This window comes from Lactuca virosa, chromosome 8 (genome assembly GCF_052849685.1).
Source record: "Lactuca virosa cultivar CGN04683 chromosome 8, Lactuca_virosa_CGN04683_v6, whole genome shotgun sequence".
NCBI lineage: Eukaryota > Viridiplantae > Streptophyta > Magnoliopsida > Asterales > Asteraceae > Lactuca > Lactuca virosa.
The window spans coordinates 337,031,111-337,056,522 of record NC_136433.1 but is presented as its reverse complement, the minus strand read 5'-3'; positions in this window follow the sequence as shown (position 1 = coordinate 337,056,522).

Genomic DNA, 25,412 nt, shown 5'->3' with positions numbered 1-25,412 from the left:
ACTAAGGCTTATATTATTTATTGAAACGATTACAAAGATATTCAAGTTCACCCTACACTATGCCTCTTATATTAGGCTACACCACATAAAATTAACTATATGGCTACTTTATATCTCGATCTTCAGGTATATATAAATCCTTACTCCTGGTCCCTTGCATCACCGTCTGCTTCCTCAAGGATCTTCTGTCATGCTCTTGCTTTTGGCTTCGGCGGTGCATTCGAACTTGTTGCTTTATTTTTCTTCGGGCAACCTTTTGACATACGTAGCATACCTTATCATTAAACGTCCAATCCTTGGAATACTGACTGATCCTCCTACACTTATCACAAGTCACTTATCTGACGCATCTCGCAAAGTGCTTCTCTTGCACTTCTCACACCACTTAGCTCCACCATTACCACCAGACTTTTGGTGGTCTAAGTTAGCCTTCGAGAATCTTCCTTTTGTAACAGCCCAAATTTTTCAGAAAATTTTTAACTTTTAATTTCATAAACATCAACCATAAGGAGTACAAAAATCCCATTACATAGCCATATAATTTTAAAATTCAGAGTACGAAAACTAAATGTGAAAAACATTGGAGAATGCACGTCGTGCCATCAAGTCGGGCCCTTGCCCTTATCAATAGAAGTACCTGAAACATTCAATAAAACTGTAAGCACAAGCTTAGTGAATTTCCCAAAACACACGTGTGAGATCCCCATTTTCACGGCCAGAAAAAACCGATTTTGTTTATGCTTTATAAAAATCAGAGTACCTCTTTTAATAAAAATGTTGCGGAATTTGTTCCCAGAAAAACATGATAAATACATTATCAAAGCATTTCCGAAGAAATGTATTTTTTTTTTCAAAACCTTGGGATGTCATCGTCAATACAGAAACATAAGCATAAACAGAACTTACATTCATTTACACTAGTGATCTACATCTCTTTTAAATCTCTCAGTGTAAAGTAGCTTCATATCGACACTTATGATACAAATAAGCTTGAGTGGGTCAGGTTGGGAAACCTGGTGAGTACATAGGGTTTTCAACCCACAATAATATAATTATTATGTTTAATCATCAAACAGTTAACCCAATTACCAATCCCCATTATCTTCTTTATTCTTAAGGATCTACCCTAAGAATCAGTTATTTCTCGTTCATCCATTCCTAAGGATCATCCTAAGGAATCGGCATGAAGTCCATCGTTGCCATGGTTTACACAACGGGCACTAAGTCTGCATAGTCGCCAGGGTTTAGGCATCAAGTCTGCATGATCACCAAGGTTTAGGCATCAAGTGTGCATGATCACCAAGGTTTAGGCATCAAGTCTGCATGATCACCAGGGTTTAGGCATCAAGTCTGCATGATCACCAAGGTTTAGAGTACACCGGGTGAACACATCGTTCACAACACTTACAGGTTGCGAGCCTGCTAGTGTTCCACTGGACTGTCTAGAATAGTCTGTGGTTGTTATCCATACTCTGCTGAATGACGGGGCCATCGTTTGGGAAAAGGCTTCTCACATCGTCCACCCCTCACCCTCACCTCGTGGTCTATAACACCTCTCAACTCATCATCCAACTCATATTACATCTACCAATGTTTTACCCCAACATTATCGTAGATATAAAATACATATACAGTTTAAATCATTTAAAACATGTATAAAATCGTTCATCCAGCATAGACAGCAAGTATTCAGATAATAAGCACACATAGCACGTAATTTATATAAAATACTTCATATCTATGTGTAAGATGAAAGTAATTATGCACTGACTTGGTAAGGTGGTGAGTCGGCACTCGGACAGCACTTCGTTACTCTTAAAACAATTTCTCTCGGACAAAACCTAGTATCATTACCACTAGAGTTTAGTCTAACGTTAACCGCGACTAATTAATAGTCTAGATATTATTACTATTATATAAGCGTTAAGAAACACTCTTATATAACTCATAATAACAGCTCAAATACTCATTATAAGTTCCTAATAACGTTACTATATTAAAACATAAGCTATACTAAAGATAGGGTAGGCATAGCTCACTTACAGCGGGTTTTTCGCAAAACCGGGCTTCGCTGGAGCAGCGTTTCCGAGCCAAAAGACCCTTTTTCTCGGGACTCCGGGAGCCTCGGGGCTTCCTTCGGGTGCTAGGGAGGTTCCCTAGGCTTTTTGGGGGGTTTGGGGGGTTAGAGAGAGAGTGTAGAGAGAGAAAGAGAAGTTGGAAGGTGTGAGAAATGAGGGTGCCCCGGCTCCCTTTTTATAGGCTGGAAATGCCAAAATCTCATCGAGTTGGCCTCTAACTCGTCGAGTTCCAGGCCAGGTGTCACCATCTGGTGGCTAGCCTTGGGGAGGAAGCAATGGCCAGGATTGCGCCACGTCACCCGATTTCGCACAGCAGCCTCCCGACTTAGAAAAATCATTACTCTCGCATACGAGCTCCGTTTTTGACGTTATTTTTTTCCACGCGTAGGTAAAAACAAGATCTACAACTTTCATTTAGACTCCGTTGGCTAATTCTCGACCGATCTTAAATTTAACAGTAGGAGGAGATTAGACTGCTAAATGACCGCGAAGAATTCATAACTCCTTCATACAGACTCCGTTTTCGTCTGTATTTTTACCGTTGAGTTCCTATTAATGAGATCTTCAACTCTAATTTAGGTCGCGTAAGCCAAAAACTGCTCGAACTAAAATTCGAGTTTCGGGCTGTACACTGTTAAGCCGAAACTTTGAAAAATCATAACTTCCTCATACGAAGTCAGATTTGGGCGTTCTTTTTATGGATTTTCTCGGTTTAGCATATACTACAACTTTGGTTTAGATTATTAAGGCCAAAAAGTCTTCTATCTTAAATTCACTATTTACGTCTCCCAGTGCCGTGCCGGTTTTGCCGAAAAACTTCGACGGGCCATAACTTCTTCGTTATAACTCGGATTTCGGCGTTCTTTATATGTACGGAACCCTTGAGACATATTCTACAACTTGGTTAAGATTATTTATTCTAAATAATCTTTTGTCGAAAAGTCGTTTTCGACCCCTATTATTTCTAAATTGACTAGCCTTGATATGCGGGCGTTACAACACGAAACATATAATCACATAATACCATGCATACATATATATATACATATGAGTTTGCCATGCACTCCCTCCATGGTCTTTATTGGATTGCAATGAGCTACCCCCATGGTCTTGTATCCTTGAGCCATGGGCTCCTCCCATGGTCTTACTAAATATCATTGGCTCCTCCCATGGTCTGCACATAAGTCCACATATAAATCCAATAACAAACAATTACATATTCCCATACGAATCATTTCATAATCAATAATGGGTCGGCCTTGGTGCCTTCGACCCATGCGTGTGGTGGAAGACTCACCTCAAATACTGAACGATAGCTGAATAGGTCCCGGCTTCAAATATCAGCTCTACTCAGCCCCTAAACAGAAACAATTCCTTAAATACAACTCAAAATGCCCTAAAACCCCTTAAAAGCCAAACTTTGTCAAAGACTAAAGTCAAAGGTCAAAGTCAACGGTACGAGTTGACCCAACTCGCTGAGTTGTCCTTCAACTCGTTAAGTTACTCCATTAACTGCACAAATCGGGAAAACTCGCATCAACTCGCCGAGTTAGCCAGGAATCCAACTACTTAATGCATTAAGTTGTTTCTATCGAATCTAGGAGCTTCAATTCTCATATCTCCTTCAAAATGATGTCTAGAAGGGTAAAGTTTCCAACTTTAGCCTTAGGAACCATCCATGTTGAGTCAAACCCAAACCCTAGGCTCATTGGAGTGATGCTTGACCCATTAAGCCCTTAAACTCTCAAAACAAAGTCCCAATATGCAGATCTGGTCCCCTAAGGTTGAGAAATCACGTAAAGTTTCCGTCTTTACATCCATGCATGCTAAAAGGAACCCTAGGACTCAAAATGGGTTTAATAAGGACTTAATGCATAAATAGGACCTAAGACTAAGTAAAGTTTGCAACTTTAAGCCAAATAAGGCCATAACATGGTTAGATCTAACATGACAACCACTGGAATGCTCAACTACTTGGGCAACTCAACCATGAGCCCAAAATCAAGATAAAACCCCAAAACAATAGATTTAAAGCAATAACAAAGCAAGGTATAAACTTAAGCAAATTACACATATGGTCCCTATGGTTTAGGGTAATTTGCACGTTTGGTCCCTAACTTATTTTCTTAACTCGGAAGGTCCCCACTGTTTGTTTTTGTTACGCACTTGGTCCCTGTCTTACCTAAAGAGACTATCTGGCCCTTGATTTTTTAATTTATTTAAATAAACACATCCCCAACCCCACCCTCTCACCTTACCTTACCTACCCCACAATTTTTTCCTATTTAAATAATAACAGTTTTAGGTAAGTATGGACCAAGCGCGTAACAAAAACAAACAGTAGGGACTTTCCGAGTTAAAAAAAATAAGTTAGGGACCAAACGCGCAAATTACCGCAAACCATAGGGACCATTCATGTAATTTGCTCTATGAACTTCATACCTCCAAATGACTGAAAGGGTGGGAGATTCTGGATCTAGGTCTTCTCTCCAAGCTATGCACCTTCAACTTCAAGGATCTTCCAAAAGTGTGCGAAATATCAACCCTTAAGTCCCTTCATAAGCTCACACAAACTCACAGACAATGGTACACTCTTTTAGGGTTTTATAGACAGAGGAGGTTGGTAAGGAGGCCAGCCAAGAGACTGTCACAACTAGCATTTTTGGCTAGGAAATTCCATCCTCAGGAAAGCAAGGACTATTGTGAGACTTGTGCTAACACATTTAAGTGTACAATATGAGTTCCTAATGATCCATGTAGTGTTACAATGCAAATCTCTCCAAGTATGTGAAATCTCTCCCAAATCTCTCCAAGTATGTGAAATCTCTCCCAAATCTCTCTAAGTATGTGAAATCTCTCCCAAATCTCTCCAAGTATGTGAAATCTCTCCCAAATCTCTCCAAGTATGTGAAATCTCTCCAAGTATATGAAATCTCTCCCAAATCTCTCCACGTATCTCAAATCTCTTCATGTACCTTCCTCAGTCGAAAACAGCTCAAAACCTAAGGAGAAAACCCAAAAGGACCCTCTTGGTCGGGAACCCTCTTGGTCCGGAACCTTCTTGGTCTGGAACCTCTTGGTCCGGAACCCTCTTGGTCCTGAACCTCTTGGTCCGGAACCCTCTTATTCCGGAATTCCCTAGTCACTTCGGAACTCCTCTTGCATCGGATAATCTCGCATGCTCTGGAAGGTTTGACTCCGGAAGGACCTCACTTAGGACAATGCTTCGGAATTTCTAGCCGGTCCGGAGTGCTAACTTAGCTCCTGAATTCGTGCCTGCTCCGGATCCGAAGGAAGTGCTCCGGAACCTAGCAAGCAGCTTCGGAACTCGCCCAGTACCTCCGAAACCCCCCTTGTACCCACTTCGGACCCTCGCAGGCTTGACCCTCCACTCCGGAATTTGAGAAATGGCTCCGGAATTCACCTTTTGGCTCCGGATTTTGGACCATTTCGGACTTTTTCATCAGTTTAGGATATTTTTACGTCGGGAATCCCTCCAAACTCGTGTTTTTCATGTTTTAGACCCCTTAAACCCCTAATTTATGCCAAAATTGATTATTTTAAACATATTTATATAAAATAATACCCAAGATTCTTAAGGGATTCTAAGAAGATAAGGGTTGACTTTATGATGTGATGCAAATTCTTCATTTCCTATGCAATCCTAGTTAAACACAAAATATCCATGGGTGACCAAGCATTGTACACCAGTCCTCCAAGCAAGTGTCATGTCACCCTTATCCCCTCCTTCTTGATACGTGAACTCCTCCTTTCCTCCCCATAATTCCACTTCCCACTTTCACATCCAGTGAACTTCTAGAAGTGTTCTCAACTCATTCAAGCTTCAAGTCTCATTCCTTTAAAGAAAATTCCCAGACTTCTTTTTGTAAGTGTTTCATCTTCTTTGACTAATGATTCTCCACATTATTCCTAAGATTTCATTATACTTACACATAAAATTATTCTTAGGATATTCTAAAGTTCAAAGAAACTTTCAAGTGTTGGAACTTGGAAGCTCCTTAACACCTCATCAAATCACCCACAAAACTAACTCAAGGTGAGCTTCATACCCCCACTTTTTCTAAGTTTTTATTGTTTTTGGGGGAGAATACAAGTCAAATTCTTGTATAAAGCATGATCTATTTTCTTATTGTGTGTGCGTGCCATCTTACATGTGCTTAAGTATGAAATTCCTTACACTTAGCCCAAAAACTCGAGATTTTGGTTAAGTCTCAAGAGTTTGGGTTATTGTTCCACAAATCATGTTTAGAAACAAAAAGTTTTATGTTACCAAGTATAAGTCACAAATTATTATATCAACTGTAAGGATTTGTTTCAAGATTTGCTTAAACAAGTTGTTGGACAAAATATTTTGAAAATGATTAAATTATGGAAATAATAATATTTTGAATCATTTTTGGCCAAAAATAAATACAAGGGTTATCTTGGAATATTATGTCATACTCATGACTTTTTACCAGGTTAACAAACTATTAGCGATTCTTTATAAATTATTTAATATAAATAATTTTATCAAGGGAAATATATGAAAATAGAGTTTTCATGACAAAAATATTTTGTCACACCCCAAAACCGTAACGGCGGAAACGTTCGGGGGTGGAGGACGTCATGTACAGTATCACAACAATGCAAAGTAGTAAACAAGCAACAACATCATCCATTGCATTAATAATATAATTTAATACAAGTGTGTTCTGTCAAGTTATATAGACACCAAAAATATAAATCAAAATACAAGATGAGTCTTGAACGAGCTCCATCTTCTCAAAACCTGGCACCGGTACCTGTCTACTGGTGACCTGAGAATACAAGTTATTTTGAAAGAGTTTATCAGCTTTAAAGCTGGTGAGTTCATAAGTATATTAGTGTCTGAGTTTGTATGAAAGTGTTTGTAAGTATATAATGTATAAGTTTGAAAATGCTTGTAAGTGTTTGAATTCTCCTAGAAAACCCTATGTTTCCTACTAAAAGTAGCCTTCTACCAAGGCATCTAGTGGTCATGTGTGTGTCTCTTGAAAGAGTATGTATTTTCCCAAATCTGACTATCATTTACCAAAAATATAGTTTTTTTACATTACTGTTTATTGTGTGAAGATCACAAATTGAATGCAAATGGGAAAATGAAATAGTATTGTAGTGGTGTATTAAGTAACTACTGCTGTACTAACTACCTTAAACTAATTGCTATCTAAAGTACCATGTGATCGGCCTGTACCATACTACTGACTATAAACACGACGATGTAAGACGTCGGAAGAAATGACGTTTGGCACCCGTAGACTTGCAAGTCCCACTGTAGCGAGCAGCAAGGTGTAGGATAGTCAATCCAGTATAGATCTATACACAAACTCAACGCTCTCCATTTAAGGAGATTCTGGATACAAAACGGGCCATGACAGGTGATGCCATGCCCCGTTACGTGGCTCACATAACTGTATTAGTGCACTTGTGAATGTATTGTATGTACTAGATGTATTGTATGTTCTCTCTCTGTCTAGTATGTATGTATGTTCTCTCTGTATGGTATTGTTTGTTCTCTCTCTCTGTATGGTATTGTTTGTTCTCTCTCTCTGCATGGTATTGTTTTTTCTCATTATAGTATTCTCTGTCTGTATGTTATTGACTCATATATGAACTGACTCTTTGTATGTTTCACTGTTCTAGTAATAGTATTAGTATCTCCCTAAACTATACCTATTATAGCTTACTAGTAATGTTGTTTGAATGCATGAACATGTTTGTATACCTTTGCTACCCAAAGGTATTGAACTGAATGAAAGAAGGAACTTTTATACCTATATACATATACATAATATATAACTAGGATTCAAACGACCTTCGGACAAATAGCTGGAATACCCTAAGTCCACAACCAAACAAGGAACAGGAAGTAAGGTGAGCTATCAGTCCTAAGTCCTTTCAATCCTACTTATATAACTATATCTATATAGATACACATTTAACATAATATAAGTTTAAAAGAGTTTAATAAAAGTATTTGACATGTAAAAGAGTTTGTAAAACAGTTTGAAGTAAAATAGTTTGATAATATGGTTTGAAAAGTAAGAAGTCCACTTGTTTGGTAGTTATTAATCACATGTGATTGATATAATAACTATAATAGTTCAACTTGTATTCCCCCCCATAAAAGCATTTAAAATCATTTAAAAGGTTGATTAAGGGGTATGAACTCACCTGTAGTGAGTGGTTTGGATGAATGGATGTTATAGGATGCTAAGTGTCAAGTGAAGACTTGAGCACACACAAGGATCCTAGTTAACATATAATAACACATATATGTACCCAATTAGTCATTAAACAACTAATTAACAAAGTTAAGACATCCTAAGACATGTAAAACATTTGTTTTAAGTGCTATAAGTACTAAGGATTGCATCTAAGGGTTGTAGGGCTTGGCTATTGAGTTTAGGGTCCAAGGGTAAGCTCTTTATGAGTTTACGGTTTGGGACCAACTCCCTTGGAGTTTACGGTCGTAAACCCATGAGTTTACGGCCGTAAACTCATGCTACTTTTACCATTTTGTTTTTTGAAGCTTATAAGTCCTAAAGAAGCATTCCTACTTCAAGTCTAAGCCTTAGGAAGTGATTGTGGCATCATTTCACCCCTTTGTAGAGTTTACGGCCCATGGACCATTTCTCCATGAGTTTACGGCCGTAAACTCTAATGGTTTATGGTCTTTTTGATGTTTAAGGTCCTAAGCACTTTAAGGATATGATCTAGACTAGTATCCAAGGCTTGGTAAGGGACTAGGGCACACTTTGGCCCCTTCATTAGGGTTTACGGTCCAAGAACATGTTGGACCGTAAGCACCTTTGATCTTGTGTTTCTTTGTGTTTTCTAGATGATTAAGAAGTGTAACAAGCCTTATAACACACTAGGGTAAGAGTACTTACAATAAAGAAGCTTGAAAGGGTGTTAAAAGTCCAAGAACACTAGTGTGTGTTCTTGGTGTTCTTGGTGAAACTAAGAACACTTGAAGATCTACACAAATGGAATGATTTCACAGATGGAATCATGTAAGATCACTAGATTAAGTAAGATATCAACTAATTAGGGCAAGAAACACTTACAAATTTGAAGATCAAGAAGGAAAATCGGATGATACTTGAGAGGATTTGAGTTCTAGTTCTTGAAAATGGTAAAAAAGTGTATAAAATGACTAAGTGTCATTTTTATACTCCTTAGAGTTTACGGCCGTAAACACCATGTTTAGGCCGTAAACTCCAAACTCTTGGAGTTTTGGGACTTTATTGCTACACAATAAACCCTAGGGTATCCTCTCTCCAGTTATCTCTTGAAGTACTAACTTTACAACACTCAAACTGACTCCAAACAGCTTGAAAGTTAGCAGAAACAATTCTGACTTCTATTGAAGTGAATGGTTGTACAAGATAGAAATTTCGGGTTGTCACATCATCCCCCCCGTTAGAAGGAATTTCGTCCCGAAATTAGAGTTTAAGAAAATAAGTAGTTACAAATAACTAAGTAAAAAGACGAGGATATTTCAGTTTCATCTGATCCTCTCGCTCCCAAGTGAATTCAGGTCCTCGCTTGGCGTTCCAGCGAACCTTCACTATCGGGATACGACTTTGTTTCGTTTGCTTGACCTCCCGGTCCATGATCTCTACAGGTTCTTCCACGAAGTTGAGGCTCTCGTTGATCTCGATCACGTCGAGTGGGATTACAAGAGTCTCGTCGGACAGACACTTTTTCAAGTTCGAGACGTGGAAAGTAGAATGTATGTTGCTAAGCTCGCGGGGTAAGTTAAGTTTGTAAGCTACAGGGCCGATTCTTGCAAGAATCTCCAAAGGCCCTATGTATCTTGGATTTATCTTTCCATGCTTTCCAAAGTGTATTAAGCCCTTCCAGGGTGAGACCTTCAATAGAACACGGTCGCCCACCTGGAATTCCAACGGTTTCCTTCGTTTATCAGCGTAGCTTTTCTGTCGGTCTCTAGAGGCTTTCAATCGTTCACGAATCTGAACGATCTTCTCTGTCATTTCCCGAATGATCTCCGGACCCGTGAGAGTGCTTTAACGAACTCGTCCTTTAGCTAACTGGGTATCACCCACCTCAGCCCAGCACAGAGGGGATCTGCACTTTCGGCCATAGAGGGCCTCGAATGGAGCAGCCTTTATGCTCGTGTGATAACTGTTGTTGTAGGAGAATTCGACAAGGGGTAAATGAGTATCCCATGCTTTCCCAAAGTCGATCACACGGGCTCGCAACATATCTTCCAAGGTTTGGATAGTCATCTCACTTTTCCCGTCGGTCTGTGGATGGTAGGTTGTACTCATGTCCAGCCTAGTTCCTAGGGAACTTTGTAGCGACTGCCAGAACCTCGAAGTGAACCTACTATCTCTGTCCGAGATAATGGATATGGGGACACCGTGCAGTCGTACAATCTCCCGTATGTAAGTTCTTGTAAGCTTCTGCATCTTCTCTGTTTCTTTGATAGGCAGGAAGTGTGCGGACTTGGTCAATCTATCGACGATGACCCATATCTATCAAGTCCAGCCGTCGTCTTGGGCAACTTGGTTATGAAGTCCATAGTGATCCACTCCCACTTCCATTCCGGTATCTCCGGCTATTGTAGTAGACCGGAGGGTTTCTGGTATTCGACCTTAACCTTGGCGCAAGTAAGGCATTTACTCACGAAGGTAGCAATCTCTGCTTTCATGTTAGGCCACCAGTATAGCTTTTTAAGATCCAGATACATCTTATCTGAACCTGGGTGGACAAATAACGAGTGTTGTGCGCCTCGTTCATGACCAAGTCTCTGAAACCACCGAGTTTCGGAGTCCAGATCCGATCCATGAGATAAAAAGCTCCGCCACCCTTAACTTCCAAGTTCTTATCCATCCCTCTCAGGGATTCACCCGCCACATTTTCAGGTTTCAAAGCATCGAGCTGAGCTTCCTTAATTTGCGTGGACAGGTGTGAATGGATAGTCATAGTCAAAGATTTGACTCTACGACCAGAATATTCTTTCCGACTTAGGGCGTCAGCTACTACGTTGGCTTTACCCGGATGATAACGAATTTCACATTCGTAGTCACTGAGTAGCTCGACCCACCGTCGTTGTCTCATGTTGAGCTCCTTCTGGTCGAATATATGTTGTAGGCTCTTGTGGTCTGTAAATATAGTGCTTTTTGCACCGTACAGGTAGTGTCTCCAGGTCTTCAGAGCAAACACAACTGCTCCTAGCTCAAGATCGTGGGTAGTGTAGTTGACCTCGTGTGTCTTCAGCTGTCTCGAGGCATAGGCGATGACCTTACCTCGCTGCATCAGGACACATCCGAGTCCTTGATTTGACGCATCGCAATAGACAACGAAGTCTTCTATCCCTTTGGGGAGGGATAGTATTGGTGTGGTGCACAAGGCTCGCTTGAGCGTTTGGAACGCTCTCTCCTGCTTCTCTTCCCAGTCAAAGGCCAGGCCCTTCTGGGTCAGTGTTGTAAGAGGTTTCGCAATTCGAGAGAAGTTCTGAATGAACCTGCGATAGTAGCCAGCGAGGCCTAGAAATTGACGAATTTATGTAGGCGTCTTCGGTGCTGACCAGCTCTCAATGGCTTTGATTTTGGAAGGGTCCACATGTATTCCCTCTTCGCTAACCACGTGCCCTAAGAATTCGACTCTTCGGATCCAAAATTCACATTTTGAGAACTTCGCATAGAGCTTCTCCGATCGTAATGTTTCTAAGACTAGTAGCAGATGTTGACTATGCTCCTCCTTACTATGAGAGTAGATAAGTATGTCATCGATGAAGACGATGACGAACTGATCTAAGTAAGGACGACACACCCTATTCATTAAATCCATGAATACTGCGGGTGCGTTTGTTAATCCGAACGGCATCACTACGAATTCGTAGTGCCCATAACGAGTTCGGAAGTCTGTCTTCGGAACATCCTCCCCTAGCACTCGTAGTTAATGATATCCGGATCTTAAGTCGATTTTTGAAAAGAAGTTCGCCCCTTGAAGTTGGTCAAATAAATCGTCAATACGAGGCAAAGGGTAACGATTTTTGACGGTCAGTTTGTTGAGCTCCCTGTAGTCGATGCACATTCGAAACAATCCATATTTCTTCTTGACGAACAAGACTGGAGCTCCCCAGGGTGAGAAGCTTGGTCTTATAAAGCCCTTGTTGAGCAGTTCGTTAAGTTGACAGGACAGTTCTTGCATTTCTGCAGGTGCTAGATGATAGGGCGATTTGGCTACGGGGGTAGCCCCTAGAACTAAGTCGATTCTGAACTCGACTTGACGTTGCGGAGGTAATCCTGGGAGTTCTTCTGGAAAGATATCGGGAAAGTCGCGTACTACGGGAATGTTCTGAATGTCTTTTGTTTCTTGGCTCACATCGACCACATGAGCAAGGAATGCGCGACATTCCTTTCGCAAGAATTTCTGGGCTTGAATGCTAGAGATGATACGAAGGTTCGTGCCGGGTTTGTCGCCATAAACTACTAGAGTTTCGCCAGATGGCAGATTAAGGCGTACAGCCTTTTTGTAACACATGATGTCGGCACGATGAAGACTCAACCAATCCATACCGATAATTACGTTGAAACTTTTAATTGAGACTGGCATGAGGTCGATCGAAAATGAATGGCTATCTAGCGTTAGGGTACACCCTATGTATATACTGCTAGTGCTCTTCGTCTTTCCATTAACCATTTCTACAGTGAACGGTTCTTTAAGTGCTCGTGATTTTTGCTTAAGTAAATGAGCAAATTTTTGGTTCACGAAGCTCCTCTCCGCTCCACTATCAAATAGAGTGCATGCATAAGAGTTATCGAGGAGAAACGTACATGTGACCACTGTGGGGTCGGCAACCGCTTCCTCATGGCCTATGGCCAGAACTCTTCCCACTCTACCTGCATTCCCTGCCTTTGGGCAATCCCTCTTGTAGTGGCCCACCTCGCCACAACCGTAGGAAGCTTGGCCCACACCAGCACCGGGGACTTGGTTGAGTGGTCTTGCCAGAGCTTTGCAGAAACGAGCGGTGTGACCCTTCATGTTGCAGTTCGAACACTGCATTTCCCGGCAGGCTCCTGTGTGGTGGAAGTTGCATTTGTTGCACCTAGGCAAACTTCCAGCGTACTGCTTTACTGGAGCAGCAGCGACAGGTGCTATCGCAGCATGAACTGCCACGACCTGCTGCTTTTTGGTAGCCTTCTTCTTCTTTTTGTCATCCCAGAACTTCCGCTTGGAATCAGCGGTTTTGGAAGGTTCCGAGATGGCCAGGGTTGTTGTTGCGGCCGGGGTACGAACCCCATGGTCTATAAGCCGTTGTGCCAATCGCTTGGCGCTATCGAATGTAGTGGGGTTTGAAGCCAAAACATTTCCCTGGAATGGAGGCACCAGCCCCCATATGTATCTTTCTATCTTCTTCCCCTCTGTGTGAACCATGTTGGGACAGAGGGCCACCAGTTCATAGAACTTGGCGGTGTAGGAGACTATGTCGGAGCCTTTCATGGTTAGGCTCCACAGTTCTTCCTCCAGTTTTTGGATCTCGCCCCTCGGGCAGTACTCTTCGATCATTAGCTCTTTCAGAGCTTCCCAGCCCATAGCATTAGCCACCACAAGAGATAGTGACTTGACATGGCTATTCCACCATGTCAGGGCTTTTTCTTCAAAGGTGCAAGCAGCGAACTTGACCTTGCTCCCTTCTGGACAGGAGCAGATTTCGAAAACCGATTCGGTCTTCTCGAACCATTGCGAGAGGGCAATGACTCCGCCAGTCCCTCTAAAGGACTTGGGCTTGCAGTTAGTGAAGTCCTTATAGGAGCACTCTCTCAAGCGCACAGGAGCTTCACCAAGAGTAGATTGAACAGGGGTTCCTCCTCCAGTGGAACCAGAAGAGTGATATTGAGCCATGGCTGTAGCTACAGCCGCAGCTACAGCAGCATTCAGAGCTGTCGTATCGATTTGAGGAGCAGGTGGTGTTGCAGTTATCGGAGGATCGCATCTTGTTGATCGACGTGGAGGCATCTTTCAACTACAAGTTTATAAAGATGAAGATATTGATAAGAATTTTAATAAGGAAAATTGATGAGAATGACTCATGGACTAACTCTCCATAGCCCAACAGCACAATTGAATAGTATGATTGATTGTAGATGAAAGCATTTGGATATAATTTCCATGAGATTAGATATCTGTCAATAATACTGGAATTACAGATGTAACAAGTTTGGGAAAAATGGCCTAGAAGTAGGCCTTACATCAACCAAGATGGGAAAATTTGACAGAACTACGACCTAATCAAGACCTAACAGGTCTAAGATTTGCAAAGATAGGAAATTAGACTAGAGTTTTTACATAAACTAGATTATATCCAAAAGAGAAGTCGATGGGACTCTATCGGCGACGAGAACTACTAGAGTGAGTTCTTGAATCCGACAGAAGGCGTTCTATGTCCCTCATACGCCTTTCAGATCTTACTTGCTGAGCTCGAAGTTCTCTGACTTCAGCTTGGGTTTCAGCAAGTTCCCTCTGCAGAGCTGCATTGCGGACCTGAGTCCTTTCATGAGCAGACTCTAGCTGGCGAATGCGGACTGTGTTAACGCCGGAGTTGGCGTTAATCTCCACGACTCGTTCAATAGTTGCTCGACCTTGCTCGGTGTTCCGAGCAATCCTACAGACCATGACGGGTAGGACCCTGTCAGCTGAACCTCCCTCGGTGAGGTTGTAGAAGCTTCTGTCTCCATTGTAGGGAATAGGTTGTCCCTGTTCCTGACTCCATCTGTTCAAGTTTGTGGCCCACAGAGGTGTGAGTCCTTGAAATGCTGGACGAGGATTCAGGTTTGGGTCTTGAACAACTGGGGGTAGGTTGTTGACTTCAGTTTCTGAGTCAGAACCATCAGAAAAACCTTCAGCTTCGTGATCATCCAAAGGGATTGGGTGATCATCTTCTGGCTCTTCTCCAAGCCATCCAGCATTGCCTTCATTGGGATAGTATGGGTCTCCGGGAAGATGGAATCCAGCCATGAAATCTAATCGAGAAAAGGGGTAAAGAAATAATTAACTAAATAGACGCACTAACTAGATAATTATAAGATGATCTTTATCAGTTAGTTCAACATTTGCGTAGTGCATACCAGTCATATGTACCCAAGTCAGGATAGACCTTCGAATAAATGACCCTAACTCTAAGCCCACAACCAAACAAGGATCAGGAAGTAAAGCAAAGATCACAGATTCTAAGTCTATGACATCCTAGTTACATATAACCTTAGTGTATCCACTCAGCAACTATTGACATACTAATAAAGATCTTTAGTTCTCAGATAAGTAATTAATAGTAACACAAAATACTCCTATAGTATTTTAAGTTTATGTTATGTTCTAGTGTTTTTGTTGTAGTAGTGTTGGTAAGTTTTTAGACTTGTTGCAACCTCACAACCACCCTTAGGCACATGCTAGTCACTCCTCGGATAATATAGTTGATCAGGCTATATCTTCCCAGGGTTGACCATATGTCTCTAAGTCTACTTGTGCTGCCCAACAATCGTAATACTTTTGTTCTGTCCTAGTGACACTGATTTTAGTATGAATGCAGGTATGTATACTTAGTTAAATATTTTATTATTTAAAAGCATAAACTCTTTATCAGAGTATTTTAATCCCGCTGTGTTTATAGTTCGTATATCTTTTATGCGTTGATATACTCAATTCACTATAAACAATGCTCTGATACCAATCTGTCACACCCCAAAACCGTAACGGCGGAAACGTTCGGGGGTGGAGGACGTCATGTACAGTATCACAAAAATGCAAAGTAGTAAACAAGCAACAACATCATCCATTGCATTAATAATATAATTTAATACAAGTGTGTTCTGTCAAGTTATATAGACACCAAAAATATAAATCAAAATAAAAGATGAGTCTTGAACGAGCTCCATCTTCTCAAAATCTGGCACTGGTACATGTCTACTGGTGACCTGAGAATACAATTTATTTTCAAAGAGTTTATCAGCTTTAAAGCTGGTGAGTTCATAAGTATATTAGTGTCTGAGTTTGTATGAAAGTGTTTGTAAGTATGTAATGTATAAGTAGCCTTCTACCAAGGCATCTAGTGGTCGTGTAATGTATAAGTAGCCTTCTCCTAGAAAACCCTATGTTTCCTACTAAAAGTGTTTGTAACTATATAATGTATAAGTACCCTTCTCGTAGAAAACCTTATGTTTCCTACTAAAAGTAGCCTTCTACCAAGGCATCTAGTGGTCGTGTGTGTGTCTCTTGAAAGAGTATGTATTTTCCCAAATCTGACTATCATTTACCAAAAATATAGTTTTTTTACATTACTGTTTATTGTGTGAAGATCACAAATTGAATGCAAATGGGAAAATGAAATAGTACTGTAGTGTTGTATTAAGTAACTACTGCTGTACAAACTACCTTAAACCAATTGTTATTTAAAGTACCATGTGATCGGCCTGTACCATACTACTGACTATAAACACGACGATGTAAGACGTCGGAAGAAATGACGTTTGGCACCCGTAGACTTGCAAGTCCCACTGTAGCGAGCAGCAAGGTGTAGGATAGTCAATCCAGTATAGATCTATACACAAACTCAACGCTCTCTATTTAAGGAGATTCTGGATACAAAACGGGCCATGACAGGTGATGCCATGCCCCGTTACGTGGCTCACATAACTGTATTAGTGAACTTGTGAATGTATTGTATGTACTAGATGTATTGTATGTTCTCTCTCTGTCTAGTATGTATGTATGTTCTCTCTGTATGGTATTGTTTGTTCTCTCTCTCTGTATGGTATTGTTTGTTTCTCATTATAGTATTCTCTATCTGTATGTTATTGACTCACATATGAACTGACTCTTTGTATGTTTCACTGTTCTAGTAATAGTATTAGTATCTCCCTAAACTATACCTATTATAGCTTACTAGTAATGTTGTTTGAATGCATGAACATGTTTGTATACCTTTGCTACCCAAAGGTATTGAACTGAATGAAAGAAGGAACTTTTATACTTATATACATATACATAATATATAACTAGGATTCAAACGACCTTCGGACAAATAGTCGGAATACCCTAAGTCCACAACCAAACAAGGAACAGGAAGTAAGGTGAGCTATCAGTCCTAAGTCCTTTCAATCCTACTTATATAACTATATCTATATAGATACACATTTAACAGAATATAAGTTTAAAAGAGTTTAATAAAAGTATTTGACATGTAAAAGAGTTTGTAAAACAGTTTGAAGTAAAACAGTTTGATAATACAGTTTGAAAAGTAAGAAGTCCACTTGTTTGGTAGTTATTAATCACATGTGATTGATATAATAACTATAATAGTTCAACTTGTATTCCCCCCCCCCCATAAAAGCATTTAAAATCATTTAAAAGGTTGATTAAGGGGTATGAACTCACCTGTAGTGAGTGGTTTGGATGAATGGATGTTATAGGATGCTAAGTGTCAAGTGAAGACTTGAGCACACACAAGGATCCTAGCTAACATATAATAACACATATATGTATCCAATTAGTCATTAAACAACTAATTAACCAAGTTAAGACATCCTAAGACATGTAAAACACTTGTTTTAAGTGCTATAAGTACTAAGGATTGCATCTAAGGGTTGTAGGGCTTGGCTATTGAGTTTAGGGTCCAAGGGTAAGCTCTTTATGAGTTTACGGTTTTGGGACCAACTCCCTTGGAGTTTACGGTCGTAAACCCATGAGTTTACGGCCGTAAACTCATGCTACTTTTACCATTTTGTTTTTTGAAGCTTATAAGTCCTGAAGAAGCATTCCTACTTCAAGTCTAAGCCTTAGGAAGTGATTGTGGCATCATTTCACCCCTTTGTAGAGTTTACGGCCCATGGACCATTTCTCCATGAGTTTACGGCCGTAAACTCTAATGGTTTATAGTCTTTTTGATGTTTAAGGTCCTAAGCACTTTAAGGATATGATCTATACTAGTATCCAAGGCTTGGTAAGGGACTAGGGCACACTTTGGCCCCTTCATTAGGGTTTACGGTCCAAGAACATGTTGGACCGTAAACACCTTTGATCTTGTGTTTCTTTGTGTTTTCTAGATGATTAAGAAGTGTAACAAGCCTTATAACACACTAGGGTAAGAGTACTTACAATAAAGAAGCTTGAAAGGGTGTTAAAAGTCCAAGAACACTAGTGTGTGTTCTTGGTGTTCTTGGTGAAACTAAGAACACTTGAAGATCTACACAAATGGAATGATTTCACGGATGGAATCATGTAAGATCACTAGATTAAGTAAGATATCAACTAATTAGGGCAAGAAACACTTACAAAGTTGAAGATCAAGAAGGAAAATCGGATGATACTTGAGAGGATTTGAGTTCTAGTTCTTGAAAATGGTAAAAAAAAGTGTATAAAATGACTAAGTGTCATTTTTATACTCCTTAGAGTTTACGGCCGTAAACACCATGTTTAGGCCGTAAACTCCAAACTCTTGGAGTTTTGGGACTTTATTGCTACACAATAAACCCTAGGGTATCCTCTCTCCAGTTATCTCTTGAAGTACTAACTTTAAAACACTCAAACTGACTCCAAACAGCTTGAAAGTTAGCAGAAACAATTCTGACTTCTATTGAAGTGAATGGTTGTACAAGATAGAAATTTCGGGTTGTCACATATTTGCATGTCATAAACTGTTGTCGTAAAACCTTTAGGAACACAAGTAATGTTCAATATGTCATATAATAGAAAATGCGTGTCATAACCTACAGTCATAAATTTACACAAATTATAACTTGACACATTTCTTTTGAATAATATGGGCCTGAGCCGACAATGTATAGAAAGGAAAGACCATTCTTTCCAACTCCGATAATGTAAGGTCATTTTGATAAACGTTCAAAATGGTTTATTTTTCAAAGAACGAAACTGAATGAACATGAAATACCCAGTTAACAAGCACGAATAGCAATATGGAACGAGAACGATAATTCTATTCAATGAGTACGATATCATTATTTATCTAACAAATAATGGATCTCCAACGATTGCTCGAAAGGTTGTTAATATTCTAGTCAGACAAATCTCAAAAGTACCTAAATATAAAAATATTAGTGTACGTCTAAAGTCCTGTAAGGAGTTATAGCCAGAGTCTCCTGGAGGGAGAGCGGGAATTTATGTATAGATCTATACGGGGTTGACACCCCGCACCTTCGCTATTCGCTACAGCTAGACAGGTCAGTCTAGGGTGACAAATGTCTTTTCCAAATCGAGGGCACCTGAGAAACGCCAAAACAGGCTTCCGTCATATTATTATGGTTATAACGACTCACTAGAATATGTTATATTAACTAGAAATTTATGCAAGGATAACCTCATAAATAAATTTTGGCACATTGTGTTGACTGTCCTACGCATGGTAGTGATGGTCCGCATTTGTTGTGTTGACTGTCCTTTTTCATTGCATAGAATGTCCACAATCTCCATGTTGATTTCTTTCACCTAACAAGTATTAGAGTCTTAATACTGCTATTTTACAAATCAGAAAACGTAGAATTTTATGGAGAACGTTTGTATACGATTTTGAAAACGATAAACTAACACACACATATGCAAGTTTACACAATTGGAAATAGAACTTACGAATATTTTATAGCAGAAAATATAGGATTTTCTGGAGAAAACGATTTTATACAATTTCGATAACGATAAACTAGAACGCACACTCAATTATACTCGATAAGAAAAACAAGATTTACAACTATATTCTTTTTTTGAAAATAGGGTATTTTCTAGAAACGGTTGGCTATTACTATTCAAAAGAACTATTCTCGAACACAGCTCGCCTTTACAAATTACACTACTTTTCAAAATCACTCCTTATAAGGATGAACCAAAGTAACGACATGCACACATATATCCATGATTTTCAAAGCAAGGCTTCAAACGATTTCATAGAAAATATCGGATTTTCTGAAAGTACAATGAGAACGATTCTAAACAAGTGCAAACCTATCTTATACAAAAAAAAGCTTATGAACTCACCAACTTTTTAGTTGACGCTTTTCAAAACGACTTGTATTCTTAGGGATCTAGTAAGCATGTAACGAGGGATGCGGATGCAGGACTAGTTACCTGTAGTTTGGAATTTTCTGCTTATGTCTCTTTTGTGTAACTCGATGAACAAATACAATATGTAAACAATGTAAGTTTGTTATCTCAATGTATGATGTTTGGATTGCTCTGTTTCATTTATATTCAATTGTTATGATACTACACAATGTAGTCACCCGCCTCCGGACGTTTCCGTCGTCTGGTCCGGGGATGTGACAGATTGGTATCAGAGCATTGTTTATAGTGAACTGGTATATCTAGTCATACAAGATATACAACTATAAATACAATGGGACTAAAACACACTCTGCCTAAAAGAATACTTTAAAAAGACAAGTATTTTATAAAAGTATACATATCTAATAACACAGTATCATAACGAGAAGAAAACAAAAGTAACTAAAGGTTGAACGCTACAGTCAAACCTAGGCAGTTATGTAATCATATTTGGGATAAATATAGCCTGATCAACTATATTTATTTGAGATATGACCAACATGTGCTTGGGAGTGATGGTGGTGTTGCAACAAACCTAAAACCTACCAACTATGAGTACAAGAGAATATTAGAATCGAACATCAAGTTTAAAATACTATCGGAGTATTTTAGGATACTATAAACCCCTCCCACACCTAAACTTTCCTCGTATACCTTGTACCTCGATTCTCGCACAAACAACGTAGTTGAAATTCCTCGCCAAGACATCTACAACCCCGTCACGGTAAATTACGGATGGGGCAAAGAGAGACCAACAGAAGTCCATGAGGAAAAACCCAAAAGTGGATCCTAAGGAATACCAAGAGATGAGTTGTGAAAGGGAGGATTTTGACTAAGAGCCCAGCAAGGATGAAAGTGCCAAGGAAACCCTTAACGAGCTTTACCTAATTGGGAGTAGACCAGAGACCCCTTCACCTTTCTCTTCCTAGATACATAAACACCCTATATAGGTGCTTACCCACGCAAAAACAAGTTGAGTAATTGACCCTATCCAATTCAGGGCGCGCCATTCACGAAAGACACCCCGATCCACAATCAACGTGCGCCGAACTCCGATAGCCAACACCCTCAAGAATCAAGCACCACCTCCATTTGGGCCGCAAGTAACCCCAATTGACTCCCGGTTTCCAACTCTCTGTCATGGAGTAATGGATATCGTAAACAAAGCCAGTATGCAACAATGTAAATCCAATCCCCCATATGTAACAAGAACACCATTCCAAATGCCTTACGAAACCCACAAGTAGAACCAGAAAACTATGCAGACCATCTACACTCCTTGAAAGAGGAGGTGGTCATTTAGAGACCACAACTCATTGTAATCAAGGCTAGGGCAGCCTGAGCAGTGTAAAGAATACAAAAAGAGCACTCAAGATATATATAAAAAAAAAGGCCAAGCACTTTGTGCGCCATGTCGTTAAAGAGAATCACCGCACTACTCGCCTTAGGTTCATAATACCTTTAATCACCAGCCAGTAGTAGTAAACCAAGAGGAGTATTCCCTCAAAGAACCTAAACAACCAAATCCGCTAACTATATTGCTAACTATGTGCTATTTTGACGGACTTAACGTCATACAATATATGTTTCCACTCAATACCATAACTGCATCATGGGGATGTAGGTTGACACAATTAACACCAGTACGTTAAGATTATACGAGTAAACTCACTTGAAATCAACTATGGGTACTTACGAGCTCACTTTTCGTGTGCAACAGAGTCATGTCTTCCCATGAAGATAACCAGTACCCCGACGGTGCACCGGTCCTACGAATAGACTCCGCCACTTTCCAAGCTACCGTAGCAGCCGCCATGGCATACTTCAATGCCAATAGCACGAACAAAAATGGAAGCAGTATCGATAAATTCAACCGTAACAACAACCAGGGAAACCAACGAAGGACAACTCGCCAGTGCACCCTAAAACCTAAACCTAAGCTCAAGAAACGAAAGTTCGGAAACGAAAAGGGAGGCAGTTCGACTCAGAGGCTTACTAAAAGACAACAAGCGGGATCAGTCCCCACCCCTACTAACCCTACTCCTCCCACATCGAGACAATCATACCTTGGGAACAATCCACCCTGCAACAAGTGCAAATACCATCATTGGGGAGCCTGCCAGACATTTTGTTGCAAAAGGTGCAATAAGATGGGGCACACCTCCCGCTACTATAGGGCTCCGACCCCATGCGTCACCCCAACCCTTAACCCAGAAGTAAGTCCAGTTTGTCACAAGTGCAGTGCAACAGGACATTTCAAGAGAGATTGTCCAACAGAGATGACTAAAGAAGGAGTCGACAACTAGACAGGAAGAGGCGACAAGGAACCCTACCGAGTTTTTGGTACGTTCCACGATAAACTTTAGGCATCGAATTATCACAAAAAGTTTTTGTCAATTAAAAATATAATCCAAAAACTATTTTCTTGTTAGAGCAAACCCTGTAAATCACGGGAAGCTAGGGATCCTCACGAATGGACCATGATGGTTCCATATGAACGTTAGTATCATATATAGTTAGGATTCCATAAACTAAGAGCGTGCGATCCCGCATCATTTTCCTGTCCCTTGTCTGAATGTTGATTAGGACAGAACCCCACAGCCAATTATTTTTTTAAATCCTAAATATGTGCGGTTAGGTCACATCCATCTATAGTAGAAAAACCTAGCAGAATTTGAATTTCGAATTCCCTTGCCTTATAGCAGCGCCCTTGTGACATTAGAACACCTAACAAGCAAGAACAAAATAGACCCAATGGAAACAACCAAAAACGAAACGAGTGGTGATAAGAGCATGAACATAGAACACTGTAACGCCCATGTTTCTAGGCTAGGCATTAATGATGATGTAACAGTCTAGGTTAACCTTTGTAACCCGTTTTGAAATAATAAGAATGTATTATTTGAGTATTATGTGTTTTATGCTTAATTATGTGGCTTAAATGAATTAAGAATAAAAATAAGCGATAAAATAAAATGTTAGATAAACCCGATATTGATACATGAAGACGTAGTGGTTGTGGCAAGGTTTCCGAAAATATAAAGAATGCCAAAATCCGAGTTATAACGAAGGAGTTATGACCTGTCGAAGTTTCGCGACAGAACCAGTACGACACTGCGCGACATAAATCGTGAATTTACGTTAGAGCGATATTTATCCTTAGTGATCTAAACAAAATTCGTAGAATACGTTAAACCGAGAGCGTACATAAAAAGAACGTCTAAATCTGACTTCGTATGAGGAAGTTATGATTTTTTGAAGTTTCGACTTAGCGGTATGCAGCCTAAAGTTCGAATATGAGATCGAGTGATTTCTAGACGAAACAATCTAAACGAGAATCGAAGATCTCGTCGATAGTACTGCAACGACGGAAAGACAGATGAAAACGGACGTCAGACGAAGGAGTTATGATTTTCTAACAGAGTTTTCCTGTCCCGACCTACTAAAAATAATATAATAAAAATAAAGTGCAAATTAGCCGACGGAGTCTAAACGAGAGTTGTAGAGCATAATCTCACCTACGCGTGGATATAAAGAACGTCAAAAACGGAGATCGTATGCGAGAGTTATGATTTTCTGAAGTTCGAGACACGCTTACCAAAGGGGGAACGCCCTGCGTTCGGAGCCCAGAGCCTGTCCCGTCGCATGTCAAGTCCGAAGTTCGTAAGCCATGACGCACGGCGGAACGCGCTGCGTTAGGGAACGCGTTGCGTTCATTCAGGGAACGCGCTGCGTTCGAGACCAGATTCACCCTATAAATAGATCACAAGTGCAGCCGACTTTGGTTGCCAAATTTCTTCTCTCTCACTCCATATTACCTCGTTTTACGTGCAAAGTATACCCCCGAAGCCCCGGTATCATCTCGAGACCTGAAGCGAGTCCTGAAGCCCCAGAGATCCTGAGAAACAGAATTCCCGAGCCGAAACTCTGCCCGCAAGAAGCTAGGTTTTTGTGAAGATCTCCCGGTTTCACCAAAAAATACTACTCTTAGACCCGTAGTGTTATCCGATCATCTTCTCATCAAGTGAGTGTATATTCCTTTTCTTCAAACACATAGATACGAAGTATTCTCTACAAAATACGTGTTATGTGTTTGTATATTATTTGCTTATTTGAAATAATTATTGAATGAATGATTTGTACAGGTTTTAAGCTGTATATAAATGTATATACTTTTATCTACTAATATGTTAGGTAGAACATGGGTAGACAGTTGTTGCGTGATGAAATAAAATGATGAGAGGCCTCGATGTGATTGTGATCTAGTCGTCCAACGGAATATGGATGACGACCACGGACTTTTCTAGACAGTTCAGTGGAACGTTGGCAGGCTCATAACCTGTAGGTGTAGTGAACTTGGGTGTTCATTTGCTGTATTCTATCCCCCTCATGGTTGCCTTAGGACATTCATTGCTGAGGAAACCCCTTCGCAGTAGTGTCCGTCCCGATGAAAATCCTAGATTGAAGATGTGATGAAGTGGGAACAACCAAGAAGTTGTGTTTAAGTACAGCTTACCATCCACGGACAGATGGGCAGAGCGAAAGAATGATACAAACGCTTGAAGATATGCTGAGAGCATGTACCCTGGAATTTCAAGGTAACTGGGATGAACATTTACCTTTGGTAGAATTTTCCTACAATAATAGTTTCCACTCGAGCATAAATATGGCACCTTATCAAGCTTTGTACGGACAGAAGTGTCGTACGCCGTCTTGTCGGCTTGAGGCTGGGGAAAAACTGTTTATGGGACCTGAGATAGTCCATCAGACTGCTAAAAAGTTGAAAGTGATTAGGGAGAGAATGTTAGCAGCTCAGGATCGTCAGAAGAGCTATGCTGACAAAAAGTGAAGACCGATGGCTTTTGAAGTTGGAGATTCGGTTTTGCTTAAAGTCTCACCGTGGAAGGGACTTATAAGATTTGGTAAAAGGGGAAAGTTGAGTCCAAGGTTTATTGGACCGTTTAAAGTTCTTCAGAGGGTTGGGAACCAAGCTTACAAGCTCGAATTGCCCGAAGAACTAAATGGAATTCATAATACTTTCCATGTGTGTTATTTGAGGAAGTTCACGAGAGAAGTTCCCGATATAATTCCAATTTATGAGTTAATAATTGATGAGAACAAAAGGTTAATTGAAGAACCAGAGGCAATCGTTGACCGGAAGACTAAGTAGTTATGACGTAAGATGGTCAAATTAGTGCTTGTCTGTTA